Source organism: Procambarus clarkii, chromosome 31 (assembly GCF_040958095.1).
Source record: "Procambarus clarkii isolate CNS0578487 chromosome 31, FALCON_Pclarkii_2.0, whole genome shotgun sequence".
In the NCBI taxonomy this organism is placed as follows: Eukaryota; Metazoa; Arthropoda; class Malacostraca; order Decapoda; family Cambaridae; genus Procambarus; species Procambarus clarkii.
Window position 1 is genome coordinate 8910008 of NC_091180.1, and position 17082 is coordinate 8927089.

The window sequence follows — 17082 nt, forward strand, 5'->3', positions numbered from 1 at the left end:
TTTGCCCAAACCCCACTGCAGTTTTTCAAATGTCTGAAATGTCGGAAATTTGACTCCTGAGCGTGTTTTTTGAGCCGAATTCTGACTCTCTGCACCTATTTTCAGTTTCAAATTACGACTTTTTATACCGAAAATATGCCAATTACTGAAAACGGCGATGGGTCATATTTGGCCCAAACCCCCCTGCAGTTTTCAAAATGTCTGAAATGTCGGAAATTTAACTCCTGAGCATGATTTTTGAGCCAAATTCTGACTCTCTGCACCTATTTTCAGTTTCAAATTACGACGTTTCGTACCAAAAATATGCCAATTACTGAAAACGGCGATGGGTCATATTTTGCCCAAACCCCACTGCAGTTTTTAAAATGTCTGAATGTCGGAAATTTGACTCCTGAGCGTGATTTCTGAGCCGAATTCTGACTCTCTGCACCTATTTTCAGTTTCAAATTACGACGTTTCATACCGAAAATATGTTAATTACTGTAAACGGCGATGGGTCATATTTTGCCCAAACCCCCCTGCAGTTTACAAAATGTCTGAAATGTCGGAAAATTGACTCCTGAGCGTGACTTTTTATCCGAATGCTTACTCTCTGCACCTATTTTCAGTTTCAAATTACGACCTTTTATACCGAAAATATGCAAATTACTGAAAACAGCTATGGGTCATATTATGCCCAAACCCCCCTGCAGTTTTCAAAATGTCTGAAATGTCGGAAATTTGACTCATGAGCGTGACTTTTGAGCCGAATTCTGACTCTATGCACCTATTTTTAGTTTCATATTACGAATTTTCGTACCGAAAATATGCCAATTAATGAAAACGGCGATGGGTCATGTTTTGCCCAAACCCCCCTGCAGTTTTTAAAATGTCGGAAATGTCGGAAATTTGACTCCTGAGCGTGATTTTTGAGCCGAATTCTGACTCTCTGCACCTATTTTCATTATCAAATTACGACGTTTCATACCGAAAATATGACAATTACTGTAAACGGCGATGGGTCATATTTTGCCCAAACCCCCCTGCAGTTTTCAAAATGTCTGAAATGTCGGAAATTTGACTCCTGAGCGTGATTTTTTATCCGAATTCTGACTCTCTGCACCTATTTTCAGTTTCAAATTACGACGTTTCATACCGAAAATATGCCAATTACTGAAAACGGCGAGGGGTCATATTTTGCCCAATCCCCCCTGCAGTTTTTAAAATGTCTGAAATGTCGGAAATTTGAGTCCTGAGCGTGATTTTTGAGCCGAATTCTGACTCTCTGCACCTATTTTCAGTTTCAAATTACGACGTTTCATACCGAAAATATGCCAATTACTGAAAACGGCGAGGGGTCATATTTTGCCCAATCCCCCCTGCAGTTTTTAAAATGTCTGAAATGTCGGAAATTTGAGTCCTGAGCGTGATTTTTGAGCCAAATTCTGACTCTCTGCACCTATTTTCAGTTTCAAATTACGACTTTTTATTCAGAAAATATGCCAATGACTGAAAACGGCGATGGGTCATATTTTGCCCAAACCCCCCTGCAGTTTTCAAAATGTCTGAAATGTCGGAAATTTGACTCCTGAGCGTGATTTTTGAGCCGAATTCTGACTCTCTGCACCTATTTTCAGTTTCAAATTACGACGTTTCATACCGAAAATATGCCAATTACTGAAAACGGCGAGGGGTCATATTTTGCCCAATCCCCCCTGCAGTTTTTAAAATGTCTGAAATGTCGGAAATTTGAGTCCTGAGCGTGATTTTTGAGCCAAATTCTGACTCTCTGCACCTATTTTCAGTTTCAAAGTACGAAGTTTCATACTGAAAATATGCCAATTACTGTAAGCAGCGATGGGTCATATTTTGCCCAAACCCCCCTGCAGTTTTCAAAATGTCTGAAATGTCGGAAATTTGACTCCTGAGCGTGATTTTTGAGCCGAATTCTGACTCTCTGCACCTATTTTCAGTTTCAAATTACGACGTTTCATACCGAAAATATGCCAATAACTGTAAACGGCGATGGGTCATATTGTGCCCAAACCCCCCTGCAGTTTTCAAAATGTCTGAAATGTCGGAAATTTGACTCCTGAGCGTGATTTATTATCCGAATTCTGACACTCTGACCCTATTTTCAGTTTCAAATTGCGACGTTTCTTACCGAAAATATGCCAATTACTGAAAACGGCGATGGGTCATATTTTGCCCAAACCCCCCTGCAGTTTTTAAAATGTCTGAAATGTCGGAAATTTGACTCCTGAGCGTGATTTTTGAGCCGAACTCTGATTCTCTGCACCTATTTTCAGTTTCAAATTACGACGTTTTATACCGAAAATATGCCAATTACTGTAAACGGCGATGGGTCATATTTTGCCCAAACCCCCCCCCCATCCCCCTGCAGTTTTCAAAATGTCTGAAATGTCGGAAATTTGACTCCTGAGCGTGATTTTTGAGCCGAATTCTGACTCTTTGCATCTATTTTCAGTTTCAAATTACTACGTTTCATACCGAAAATATGCCAATTAATGAAAACGGCGATGGGTCATATTTTGCCAAAACCCCCCTGCAGTTTTTAAAATGTCTGAAATGTCGGAAATTTGACTCCTGAGCGTGTTTTTTGAGCCGAATTCTGACTCTCTGCACCTATTTTCAGTTTCAAATTACGACGTTTCATACCGAAAATATGCTAATTACTGTAAACGGCGATGGGTCATATTTTGCCCAAACCCCACTGCAGTTTTTCAAATGTCTGAAATGTCGGAAATTTGACTCCTGAGCGTGTTTTTTGAGCCGAATTCTGACTCTCTGCACCTATTTTCAGTTTCAAATTACGACTTTTTATACCGAAAATATGCCAATTACTGAAAACGGCGATGGGTCATATTTGGCCCAAACCCCCCTGCAGTTTTCAAAATGTCTGAAATGTCGGAAATTTAACTCCTGAGCGTGATTTTTGAGCCAAATTCTGACTCTCTGCACCTATTTTCAGTTTCAAATTACGACGTTTCGTACCAAAAATATGCCAATTACTGAAAACGGCGATGGGGTCATATTTTACCCAAACCCCACTGCAGTTTTTAAAATGTCTGAATGTCGGAAATTTGACTCCTGAGCGTGATTTTTGAGCCGAATTCTGACTCTCTGCACCTATTTTCAGTTTCAAATTACGACGTTTCATACCGAAAATATGTTAATTACTGTAAACGGCGATGGGTCATATTTTGCCCAAACCCCCCTGCAGTTTACAAAATGTCTGAAACGTCGGAAAATTGACTCCTGAGCGTGACTTTTTATCCGAATGCTTACTCTCTGCACCTATTTTCAGTTTCAAATTACGACCTTTTATACCGAAAATATGCAAATTACTGAAAACGGCAATGGGTCATATTTTGCCCAAACCCCCCTGCAGTTTTCAAAATGTCTGAAATGTCGGAAATTTGACTCATGAGCGTGACTTTTGAGCCGAATTCTGACTCTCTGCACCTATTTTTAGTTTCAAATTACGAATTTTCGTACCGAAAATATGCCAATTAATGAAAACGGCGATGGGTCATGTTTTGCCCAAACCCCCCTGCAGTTTTTAAAATGTCGGAAATGTCGGAAATTTGACTCCTGAGCGTGATTTTTGAGCCGAATTCTGACTCTCTGCACCTATTTTCAGTTTCAAATTACGACGTTTCATACCGAAAATATGCCAATTACTGTAAACGGCGAGGGGTCATATTTTGCCCAATCCCCCCTGCAGTTTTTAAAATGTCTGAAATGTCGGAAATTTGAGTCCTAAGCGTGATTTTTTATCCGAATTCTGACTCTCTGCATCTATTTTCAGTTTCAAATTACTACTTTTTATACCGAAAATATGCCAATTACTGAAAACGGCGATGGGTCATATTTTCCCCAAACAAACCCCCCTGCAGTTTTCAAAATGTCTGAAATGTCGGAAATTTGACTCCTGAGCGTGATTTTTGAGCCGAATTCTGACTCTCTGCACCTATTTTCAGTTTCAAATTACGACGTTTCATACCGAAAATATGCCAATTACTGTAAACGGCGAGGGGTCATATTTTGCCCAATCCCCCCTGCAGTTTTTAAAATGTCTGAAATGTCGGAAATTTGAGTCCTAAGCGTGATTTTTGAGCCAAATTCTGACTCGCTGCACCTATTTTCAGTTTCAAAGTACGAAGTTTCATACCGAAAATATGCCAATTACTGTAAGCGGCGATGGGTCATATTTTGCCCAAACCCCCCTGCAGTTTTCAAAATGTCTGAAATGTCGGAAATTTGACTCCTGAGCGTGATTTTTGAGCCGAACTCTCATTCTCTGCACCTATTTTCAGTTTCAAATTACGACGTTTTATACCGAAAATATGCCAATTACTGTAAACAGCGATGGGTCATATTTTGCCCAAACCCCCCCCCTGCAGTTTACAAAATGTCTGAAATGTCGGAAATTTGACTCCTGAGCGTGATTTATTATCCGAATTCTGACACTCTGACCCTATTTTCAGTTTCAAATTGCGACGTTTCTTACCGAAAATATGCCAATTACTGAAAACGGCGATGGGTCATATTTTGCCCAAACCCCCCTGCAGTTTTTAAAATGTCGGAAATGTCGGAAATTTGACTCCTGAGCGTGATTTTTGAGCCGAACTCTGATTCTCTGCACCTATTTTCAGTTTCAAATTACGACGTTTTATACCGAAAATATGCCAATTACTGTAAACGGCGATGGGTCATATTTTGCCCAAACTCCCCCCTGCAGTTTTCAAAATGTCTGAAATGTCGGAAATTTGACTCCTGAGCGTGATTTTTGAGCCGAATTCTGACTCTCTGCACCTATTTTCAGTTTCAAATTACGACTTTTTATTCAGAAAATATGCCAATTACTGAAAACGGCGATGGGTCATATTTTGCCCAAACCCCCCTGCAGTTTTCAAAATGTCGGAAATGTCGGAAATTTGACTCCTGAGCGTGATTTTTGAGCCGAACTCTGATTCTCTGCACCTATTTTCAGTTTCAAATTACGACGTTTTATACCGAAAATATGCCAATTACTGTAAACGGCGATGGGTCATATTTTGCCCAAACTCCCCCCTGCAGTTTTCAAAATGTCTGAAATGTCGGAAATTTGACTCCTGAGCGTGATTTTTGAGCCGAATTCTGACTCTCTGCACCTATTTTCAGTTTCAAATTACGACTTTTTATTCAGAAAATATGCCAATTACTGAAAACGGCGATGGGTCATATTTTGCCCAAACCCCCCTGCAGTTTTCAAAATGTCTGAAATGTCGGAAATTTGACTCCTGAGCGTGATTTTTGAGCCGAATTCTGACTCTCTGCACCTATTTTCAGTTTCAAATTACGACGTTTCATACCGAAAATATGCCAATTACTGAAAACGGCGAGGGGTCATATTTTGCCCAATCCCCCCTGCAGTTTTTAAAATGTCTGAAATGTCGGAAATTTGAGTCCTGAGCGTGATTTTTGAGCCAAATTCTGACTCTCTGCACCTATTTTCAGTTTCAAAGTACGAAGTTTCATACTGAAAATATGCCAATTACTGTAAGCAGCGATGGGTCATATTTTGCCCAAACCCCCCTGCAGTTTTCAAAATGTCTGAAATGTCGGAAATTTGACTCCTGAGCGTGATTTTTGAGCCGAATTCTGACTCTCTGCACCTATTTTCAGTTTCAAATTACGACGTTTCATACCGAAAATATGCCAATAACTGTAAACGGCGATGGGTCATATTGTGCCCAAACCCCCCTGCAGTTTTCAAAATGTCTGAAATGTCGGAAATTTGACTCCTGAGCGTGATTTATTATCCGAATTCTGACACTCTGACCCTATTTTCAGTTTCAAATTGCGACGTTTCTTACCGAAAATATGCCAATTACTGAAAACGGCGATGGGTCATATTTTGCCCAAACCCCCCTGCAGTTTTTAAAATGTCTGAAATGTCGGAAATTTGACTCCTGAGCGTGATTTTTGAGCCGAACTCTGATTCTCTGCACCTATTTTCAGTTTCAAATTACGACGTTTTATACCGAAAATATGCCAATTACTGTAAACGGCGATGGGTCATATTTTGCCCAAACCCCCCCCCCCCCTGCAGTTTTCAAAATGTCTGAAATGTCGGAAATTTGACTCCTGAGCGTGATTTTTGAGCCGAATTCTGACTCTTTGCATCTATTTTCAGTTTCAAATTACGACGTTTCATACCGAAAATATGCCAATTAATGAAAACGGCGATGGGTCATATTTTGCCAAAACCCCCCTGCAGTTTTTAAAATGTCTGAAATGTCGGAAATTTGACTCCTGAGCGTGTTTTTTGAGCCGAATTCTGACTCTCTGCACCTATTTTCAGTTTCAAATTACGACGTTTCATACCGAAAATATGCTAATTACTGTAAACGGCGATGGGTCATATTTTGCCCAAACCCCACTGCAGTTTTTCAAATGTCTGAAATGTCGGAAATTTGACTCCTGAGCGTGTTTTTTGAGCCGAATTCTGACTCTCTGCACCTATTTTCAGTTTCAAATTACGACTTTTTATACCGAAAATATGCCAATTACTGAAAACGGCGATGGGTCATATTTGGCCCAAACCCCCCTGCAGTTTTCAAAATGTCTGAAATGTCGGAAATTTAACTCCTGAGCGTGATTTTTGAGCCAAATTCTGACTCTCTGCACCTATTTTCAGTTTCAAATTACGACGTTTCGTACCAAAAATATGCCAATTACTGAAAACGGCGATGGGTCATATTTTACCCAAACCCCACTGCAGTTTTTAAAATGTCTGAATGTCGGAAATTTGACTCCTGAGCGTGATTTTTGAGCCGAATTCTGACTCTCTGCACCTATTTTCAGTTTCAAATTACGACGTTTCATACCGAAAATATGTTAATTACTGTAAACGGCGATGGGTCATATTTTGCCCAAACCCCCCTGCAGTTTACAAAATGTCTGAAACGTCGGAAAATTGACTCCTGAGCGTGACTTTTTATCCGAATGCTTACTCTCTGCACCTATTTTCAGTTTCAAATTACGACCTTTTATACCGAAAATATGCAAATTACTGAAAACGGCTATGGGTCATATTTTGCCCAAACCCCCCTGCAGTTTTCAAAATGTCTGAAATGTCGGAAATTTGACTCATGAGCGTGACTTTTGAGCCGAATTCTGACTCTCTGCACCTATTTTTAGTTTCAAATTACGAATTTTCGTACCGAAAATATGCCAATTAATGAAAACGGCGATGGGTCATGTTTTGCCCAAACCCCCCTGCAGTTTTTAAAATGTCGGAAATGTCGGAAATTTGACTCCTGAGCGTGATTTTTGAGCCGAATTCTGACTCTCTGCACCTATTTTCAGTTTCAAATTACGACGTTTCATACCGAAAATATGCCAATTACTGTAAACGGCGAGGGGTCATATTTTGCCCAATCCCCCCTGCAGTTTTTAAAATGTCTGAAATGTCGGAAATTTGAGTCCTAAGCGTGATTTTTTATCCGAATTCTGACTCTCTGCATCTATTTTCAGTTTCAAATTACTACTTTTTATACCGAAAATATGCCAATTACTGAAAACGGCGATGGGTCATATTTTCCCCAAACAAACCCCCCTGCAGTTTTCAAAATGTCTGAAATGTCGGAAATTTGACTCCTGAGCGTGATTTTTGAGCCGAATTCTGACTCTCTGCACCTATTTTCAGTTTCAAATTACGACGTTTCATACCGAAAATATGCCAATTACTGTAAACGGCGAGGGGTCATATTTTGCCCAATCCCCCCTGCAGTTTTTAAAATGTCTGAAATGTCGGAAATTTGAGTCCTAAGCGTGATTTTTGAGCCAAATTCTGACTCGCTGCACCTATTTTCAGTTTCAAAGTACGAAGTTTCATACCGAAAATATGCCAATTACTGTAAGCGGCGATGGGTCATATTTTGCCCAAACCCCCCTGCAGTTTTCAAAATGTCTGAAATGTCGGAAATTTGACTCCTGAGCGTGATTTTTGAGCCGAACTCTCATTCTCTGCACCTATTTTCAGTTTCAAATTACGACGTTTTATACCGAAAATATGCCAATTACTGTAAACGGCGATGGGTCATATTTTGCCCAAACCCCCCCCTGCAGTTTTCAAAATGTCTGAAATGTCGGAAATTTGACTCCTGAGCGTGATTTATTATCCGAATTCTGACACTCTGACCCTATTTTCAGTTTCAAATTGCGACGTTTCTTACCGAAAATATGCCAATTACTGAAAACGGCGATGGGTCATATTTTGCCCAAACCCCCCTGCAGTTTTTAAAATGTCTGAAATGTCGGAAATTTGACTCCTGAGCGTGATTTTTGAGCCGAACTCTGATTCTCTGCACCTATTTTCAGTTTCAAATTACGACGTTTTATACCGAAAATATGCCAATTACTGTAAGCGGCGATGGGTCATATTTTGCCCAAACCCCCCTGCAGTTTTCAAAATGTCTGAAATGTCGGAAATTTGACTCCTGAGCGTGATTTTTGAGCCGAACTCTCATTCTCTGCACCTATTTTCAGTTTCAAATTACGACGTTTTATACCGAAAATATGCCAATTACTGTAAACGGCGATGGGTCATATTTTGCCCAAACCCCCCCCTGCAGTTTTCAAAATGTCTGAAATGTCGGAAATTTGTCTCCTGAGCGTGATTTATTATCCGAATTCTGACACTCTGACCCTATTTTCAGTTTCAAATTGCGACGTTTCTTACCGAAAATATGCCAATTACTGAAAACGGCGATGGGTCATATTTTGCCCAAACCCCCCTGCAGTTTTTAAAATGTCTGAAATGTCGGAAATTTGACTCCTGAGCGTGATTTTTGAGCCGAACTCTGATTCTCTGCACCTATTTTCAGTTTCAAATTACGACTTTTTATTCAGAAAATATGCCAATTACTGAAAACGGCGATGGGTCATATTTTGCCCAAACCCCCCTGCAGTTTTCAAAATGTCTGAAATGTCGGAAATTTGACTCCTGAGCGTGATTTTTGAGCCGAATTCTGACTCTCTGCACCTATTTTCAATTTCAAATTACGACGTTTCATACCGAAAATATGCCAATTACTGAAAACGGCGAGGGGTCATATTTTGCCCAATCCCCCCTGCAGTTTTTAAAATGTCTGAAATGTCGGAAATTTGAGTCCTGAGCGTGATTTTTGAGCCAAATTCTGACTCTCTGCACCTATTTTCAGTTTCAAAGTACGAAGTTTCATACTGAAAATATGCCAATTACTGTAAGCGGCGATGGGTCATATTTTGCCCAAACCCCCCTGCAGTTTTCAAAATGTCTGAAATGTCGGAAATTTGACTCCTGAGCGTGATTTTTGAGCCGAATTCTGACTCTCTGCACCTATTTTCAGTTTCAAATTACGACGTTTCATACCGAAAATATGCCAATAACTGTAAACGGCGATGGGTCATATTGTGCCCAAACCCCACTGCAGTTTTCAAAATGTCTGAAATGTCGGAAATTTGACTCCTGAGCGTGATTTTTTATCCGAATTCTGACTCTTTGCACCTATTTTCAGTTTCAAATTACGACTTTTTATACCGAAAATATGCCAATTACTGAAAACGGCGATGGGTCATATTTTCCCCAAACCCCCCTGCCGTTTTCAAAATGTCTGAAATGTCGGAAATTTGACTCCTGAGCGTGATTTATTATCCGAATTCTGACACTCTGACCCTATTTTCAGTTTCAAATTGCGACGTTTCTTACCGAAAATATGTCAATTACTGAAAACGGCGATGGGTCATATTTTGCCCAAACCCCCCTGCAGTTTTTAAAATGTCTGAAATGTCGGAAATTTGACTCCTGAGCGTGATTTTTGAGCCGAACTCTGATTCTCTGCACCTATTTTCAGTTTCAAATTACGACGTTTTATACCGAAAATATGCCAATTACTGTAAACGGCGATGGGTCATATTTTGCCCAAACCCCCCCCCCCCCCCCTGCAGTTTTCAAAATGTCTGAAATGTCGGAAATTTGACTCCTGAGCGTGATTTTTGAGCCGAATTCTGACTCTTTGCATCTATTTTCAGTTTCAAATTACGACGTTTCATACCGAAAATATGCCAATTAATGAAAACGGCGATGGGTCATATTTTGCCAAAACCCCCCTGCAGTTTTTAAAATGTCTGAAATGTCGGAAATTTGACTCCTGAGCGTGTTTTTTGAGCCGAATTCTGACTCTCTGCACCTATTTTCAGTTTCAAATTACGACGTTTCATACCGAAAATATGCTAATTACTGTAAACGGCGATGGGTCATATTTTGCCCAAACCCCACTGCAGTTTCTCAAATGTCTGAAATGTCGGAAATTTGACTCCTGAGCGTGTTTTTTGAGCCGAATTCTGACTCTCTGCACCTATTTTCAGTTTCAAATTACGACTTTTTATACCGAAAATATGCCAATTACTGAAAACGGCGATGGGTCATATTTGGCCCAAACCCCCCTGCAGTTTTCAAAATGTCTGAAATGTCGGAAATTTAACTCCTGAGCGTGATTTTTGAGCCAAATTCTGACTCTCTGCACCTATTTTCAGTTTCAAATTACGACGTTTCGTACCAAAAATATGCCAATTACTGAAAACGGCGATGGGTCATATTTTACCCAAACCCCACTGCAGTTTTTAAAATGTCTGAATGTCGGAAATTTGACTCCTGAGCGTGATTTTTGAGCCGAATTCTGACTCTCTGCACCTATTTTCAGTTTCAAATTACGACGTTTCATACCGAAAATATGTTAATTACTGTAAACGGCGATGGGTCATATTTTGCCCAAACCCCCCTGCAGTTTACAAAATGTCTGAAACGTCGGAAAATTGACTCCTGAGCGTGACTTTTTATCCGAATGCTTACTCTCTGCACCTATTTTCAGTTTCAAATTACGACCTTTTATACCGAAAATATGCAAATTACTGAAAACGGCTATGGGTCATATTTTGCCCAAACCCCCCTGCAGTTTTCAAAATGTCTGAAATGTCGGAAATTTGACTCATGAGCGTGACTTTTGAGCCGAATTCTGACTCTCTGCACCTATTTTTAGTTTCAAATTACGAATTTTCGTACCGAAAATATGCCAATTAATGAAAACGGCGATGGGTCATGTTTTGCCCAAACCCCCCTGCAGTTTTTAAAATGTCGGAAATGTCGGAAATTTGACTCCTGAGCGTGATTTTTGAGCCGAATTCTGACTCTCTGCACCTATTTTCAGTTTCAAATTACGACGTTTCATACCGAAAATATGCCAATTACTGTAAACGGCGAGGGGTCATATTTTGCCCAATCCCCCCTGCAGTTTTTAAAATGTCTGAAATGTCGGAAATTTGAGTCCTAAGCGTGATTTTTTATCCGAATTCTGACTCTCTGCATCTATTTTCAGTTTCAAATTACTACTTTTTATACCGAAAATATGCCAATTACTGAAAACGGCGATGGGTCATATTTTCCCCAAACAAACCCCCCTGCAGTTTTCAAAATGTCTGAAATGTCGGAAATTTGAGTCCTGAGCGTGATTTTTGAGCCAAATTCTGACTCTCTGCACCTATTTTCAGTTTCAAAGTACGAAGTTTCATACTGAAAATATGCCAATTACTGTAAGCGGCGATGGGTCATATTTTGCCCAAACCCCCCTGCAGTTTTCAAAATGTCTGAAATGTCGGAAATTTGACTCCTGAGCGTGATTTTTGAGCCGAATTCTGACTCTCTGCACCTATTTTCAGTTTCAAATTACGACGTTTCATACCGAAAATATGCCAATAACTGTAAACGGCGATGGGTCATATTGTGCCCAAACCCCCCTGCAGTTTTCAAAATGTCTGAAATGTCGGAAATTTGACTCCTGAGCGTGATTTTTTATCCGAATTCTGACTCTTTGCACCTATTTTCAGTTTCAAATTACGACTTTTTATACCGAAAATATGCCAATTACTGAAAACGGCGATGGGTCATATTTTCCCCAAACCCCCCTGCCGTTTTCAAAATGTCTGAAATGTCGGAAATTTGACTCCTGAGCGTGATTTATTATCCGAATTCTGACACTCTGACCCTATTTTCAGTTTCAAATTGCGAGGTTTCTTACCGAAAATATGTCAATTACTGAAAACGGCGATGGGTCATATTTTGCCCAAACCCCCCTGCAGTTTTTAAAATGTCTGAAATGTCGGAAATTTGACTCCTGAGCGTGATTTTTGAGCCGAACTCTGATTCTCTGCACCTATTTTCAGTTTCAAATTATGACGTTTTATACCGAAAATATGCCAATTAATGAAAACGGCGATGGGTCATATTTTGCCAAAACCCCCCTGCAGTTTTTAAAATGTCTGAAATGTCGGAAATTTGACTCCTGAGAGTGATTTTTGAGCCGAATTCTGACTCTCTGCACCTATTTTCAGTTTCAAATTACGACTTTTTATTCAGAAAATATGCCAATTACTGAAAACGGCGATGGGTCCTATTTGGCCCAAACCCCCCTGCAGTTTTCAAAATGTCTGAAATGTCGGAAATTTGACTCCTGAGCGTGATTTTGTATCCGAATTCTGACTCTCCGCACCTATTTTCAGTTTCAAATTACGACTTTTTATACCGAAAATATGCCAATTACTAAAACAGAGATGAGTCATAGTTTGCACAAACCCCCCTGCAGTTTTCAAAATGTGTGAAATGTCGGAAATTTGACTCCTGAGCGTGATTTTTTAATCGAAATCTGACTCTCTGCACCTATTTTCAGTTTCAAATTACGACGTTTCGTACCGAAAATATGCCAATTACTGCAAACGGCGATGGGTCATATTTTGCCCAAACCCCACTGCAGTTTATAAAATGTCTGAAATGTCGGAAATTTGACTCCTGAGCGTGATTTATTATCCGAATTCTGACACTCTGACCCTATTTTCAGTTTCAAATTGCGACGTTTCTTACCGAAAATATGTCAATTACTGAAAACGGCGATGGGTCATATTTTGCCCCCCCCCCCCCCCCCCCTGCAGTTTTCAAAATGTCTGAAATGTCGGAAATTTGACTCCTGAGCGTGATTTTTGAGCCGAATTCTGACTCTTTGCATCTATTTTCAGTTTCAAATTACGACGTTTCATACCGAAAATATGCCAATTAATGAAAACGGCGATGGGTCATATTTTGCCAAAACCCCCCTGCAGTTTTTAAAATGTCTGAAATGTCGGAAATTTGACTCCTGAGAGTGATTTTTGAGCCGAATTCTGACTCTCTGCACCTATTTTCAGTTTCAAATTACGACTTTTTATTCAGAAAATATGCCAATTACTGAAAACGGCGATGGGTCCTATTTGGCCCAAACCCCCCTGCAGTTTTCAAAATGTCTGAAATGTCGGAAATTTGACTCCTGAGCGTGATTTTGTATCCGAATTCTGACTCTCCGCACCTATTTTCAGTTTCAAATTACGACTTTTTATACCGAAAATATGCCAATTACTAAAACAGAGATGAGTCATAGTTTGCACAAACCCCCCTGCAGTTTTCAAAATGTGTGAAATGTCGGAAATTTGACTCCTGAGCGTGATTTTTTAATCGAAATCTGACTCTCTGCACCTATTTTCAGTTTCAAATTACGACGTTTCGTACCGAAAATATGCCAATTACTGCAAACGGCGATGGGTCATATTTTGCCCAAACCCCACTGCAGTTTATAAAATGTCTGAAATGTCGGAAATTTGACTCCTGAGCGTGATTTTTGAGCCGAATTCTGACTCTCTGCACCTATTTTCAGTTTCAAATTACGACTTTTTATTCAGAAAATATGCCAATTACTGAAAACGGCGATGGGTCATATTTTGCCCAAACCCCCCTGCAGTTTTCAAAATGTCTGAAATGTCGGAAATTTGACTCCTGAGCGTGATTTTTGAGCCGAATTCTGACTCTCTGCACCTATTTTCAGTTTCAAATTACGACGTTTCATACCGAAAATATGCCAATTACTGAAAACGGCGAGGGGTCATATTTTGCCCAATCCCCCCTGCAGTTTTTAAAATGTCTGAAATGTCGGAAATTTGAGTCCTGAGCGTGATTTTTGAGCCAAATTCTGACTCTCTGCACCTATTTTCTGTTTCAAAGTACGAAGTTTCATACTGAAAATATGCCAATTACTGTAAACGGCGATGGGTCATATTTTGCCCAAACCCCCCTGCAGTTTTCAAAATGTCTGAAATGTCGTAAATTTGACTCCTGAGCGTGATTTTTGAGCCGAATTCTGACTCTCTGCACCTATTTTCAGTTTCAAATTACGACGTTTCATACCGAAAATATGCCAATTACTGTAAACGGCGATGGGTCATATTTTGCCCAAACCCCCCTGCAGTTTTCAAAATGTCTGAAATGTCGGAAATTTGACTCCTGAGCGTGATTTTTTATCCGAATTCTGACTCTTTGCACCTATTTTCAGTTTCAAATTACGACTTTTTATACCGAAAATATGCCAATTACTGAAAACGACGATGGGTCATATTTTCCCCAAACCCCCCCTGCAGTTTCCAAATTGTCTGAAATGTCGGAAATTTGACTCCTGAGCGTGATTTATTATCCGAATTCTGACTCTCTGACCCTATTTTCAGTTTCAAATTGCGACGTTTCGTACCGAAAATATGCCAATTACTGAAAACGGCGATGGGTCATATTTTGCCCAACCCCCCCCCCTGCAGTTTTCAAAATGTCTGAAATGTCGGAAATTTGACTCCTGAGCGTGATTTTTGAGCCGAATTCTGACTCTTTGCATCTATTTTCAGTTTCAAATTACGACGTTTCATACCGAAAATATGCCAATTAATGAAAACGGCGATGGGTCATATTTTGCCAAAACCCCCCTGCAGTTTTTAAAATGTCTGAAATGTCGGAAATTTGACTCCTGAGAGTGATTTTTGAGCCGAATTCTGACTCTCTGCACCTATTTTCAGTTTCAAATTACGACTTTTTATTCAGAAAATATGCCAATTACTGAAAACGGCGATGGGTCCTATTTGGCCCAAACCCCCCTGCAGTTTTCAAAATGTCTGAAATGTCGGAAATTTGACTCCTGAGCGTGATTTTGTATCCGAATTCTGACTCTCCGCACCTATTTTCAGTTTCAAATTACGACTTTTTATACCGAAAATATGCCAATTACTAAAACAGAGATGAGTCATAGTTTGCACAAACCCCCCTGCAGTTTTCAAAATGTGTGAAATGTCGGAAATTTAACTCCTGAGCGTGATTTTTTAATCGAAATCTGACTCTCTGCACCTATTTTCAGTTTCAAATTACGACGTTTCGTACCGAAAATATGCCAATTACTGCAAACGGCGATGGGTCATATTTTGCCCAAACCCCACTGCAGTTTATAAAATGTCTGAAATGTCGGAAATTTGACTCCTGAGCGTGATTTTTGAGCCGAATTCTGACTCTCTGCACCTATTTTCAGTTTCAAATTACGACTTTTTATTCAGAAAATATGCCAATTACTGAAAACGGCGATGGGTCATATTTTGCCCAAACCCCCCTGCAGTTTTCAAAATGTCTGAAATGTCGGAAATTTGACTCCTGAGCGTGATTTTTGAGCCGAATTCTGACTCTCTGCACCTATTTTCAGTTTCAAATTACGACGTTTCATACCGAAAATATGCCAATTACTGAAAACGGCGAGGGGTCATATTTTGCCCAATCCCCCCTGCAGTTTTTAAAATGTCTGAAATGTCGGAAATTTGAGTCCTGAGCGTGATTTTTGAGCCAAATTCTGACTCTCTGCACCTATTTTCTGTTTCAAAGTACGAAGTTTCATACTGAAAATATGCCAATTACTGTAAACGGCGATGGGTCATATTTTGCCCAAACCCCCCTGCAGTTTTCAAAATGTCTGAAATGTCGTAAATTTGACTCCTGAGCGTGATTTTTGAGCCGAATTCTGACTCTCTGCACCTATTTTCAGTTTCAAATTACGACGTTTCATACCGAAAATATGCCAATTACTGTAAACGGCGATGGGTCATATTTTGCCCAAACCCCCCTGCAGTTTTCAAAATGTCTGAAATGTCGGAAATTTGACTCCTGAGCGTGATTTTTTATCCGAATTCTGACTCTTTGCACCTATTTTCAGTTTCAAATTACGACTTTTTATACCGAAAATATGCCAATTACTGAAAACGACGATGGGTCATATTTTCCCCAAACCCCCCCTGCAGTTTCCAAATTGTCTGAAATGTCGGAAATTTGACTCCTGAGCGTGATTTATTATCCGAATTCTGACTCTCTGACCCTATTTTCAGTTTCAAATTGCGACGTTTCGTACCGAAAATATGCCAATTACTGAAAACGGCGATGGGTCATATTTTGCCCAAACCCCCCTGCAGTTTTTAAAATGTCTGAAATGTCGGAAATTTGACTCCTGAGCGTGATTTTTGAGCCGAACTCTGATTCTCTGCACCTATTTTCAGTTTCAAATTACGAAGTTTTATACCGAAAATATGCCAATTACTCTAAACGGCGATGGGTCATATTTTGCCCAAACCCCCCCTGCAGTTTTCAAAATGTCTGAAATGTCGGAAATTTGACTCCTGAGCGTGATTTTATAGCCGAATTCTGACTCTTTGCATCTATTTTCAGTTTCAAATTACGACGTTTCATACCGAAAATATGCCAATTACTGAAAACGGCGATGGGTCATATTTTGCCAAAACCCCCCTGCAGTTTTTAAAATGTCTGAAATGTCGGAAATTTGACACCTGAGCGTGATTTTTAAACCGAATTCTGACTCAATGCACCTATTTTCAGTTTCAAATTACGAAGTTTCATACTGAAAATATGGCAATTACTGTAAACGGCGATGGGTCATATTTTGCCCAAACCCCCCTGCAGTTTTCAAAATGTCTGAAATGTCGGAAATTTGACTCCTGAGCGTGATTTTGTATCCGAATTCTGACTCTCTGCGCCTATTTTCAGTTTCAAATTACGACGTTTCGTACCGAAAATATGCCAATTACTGAAAACGGCGATGGGTCATATTTTGCCCAAACCCCCCTGCAGTTTTCAAAATGTCTGAAATATCGGAAATTTGACTC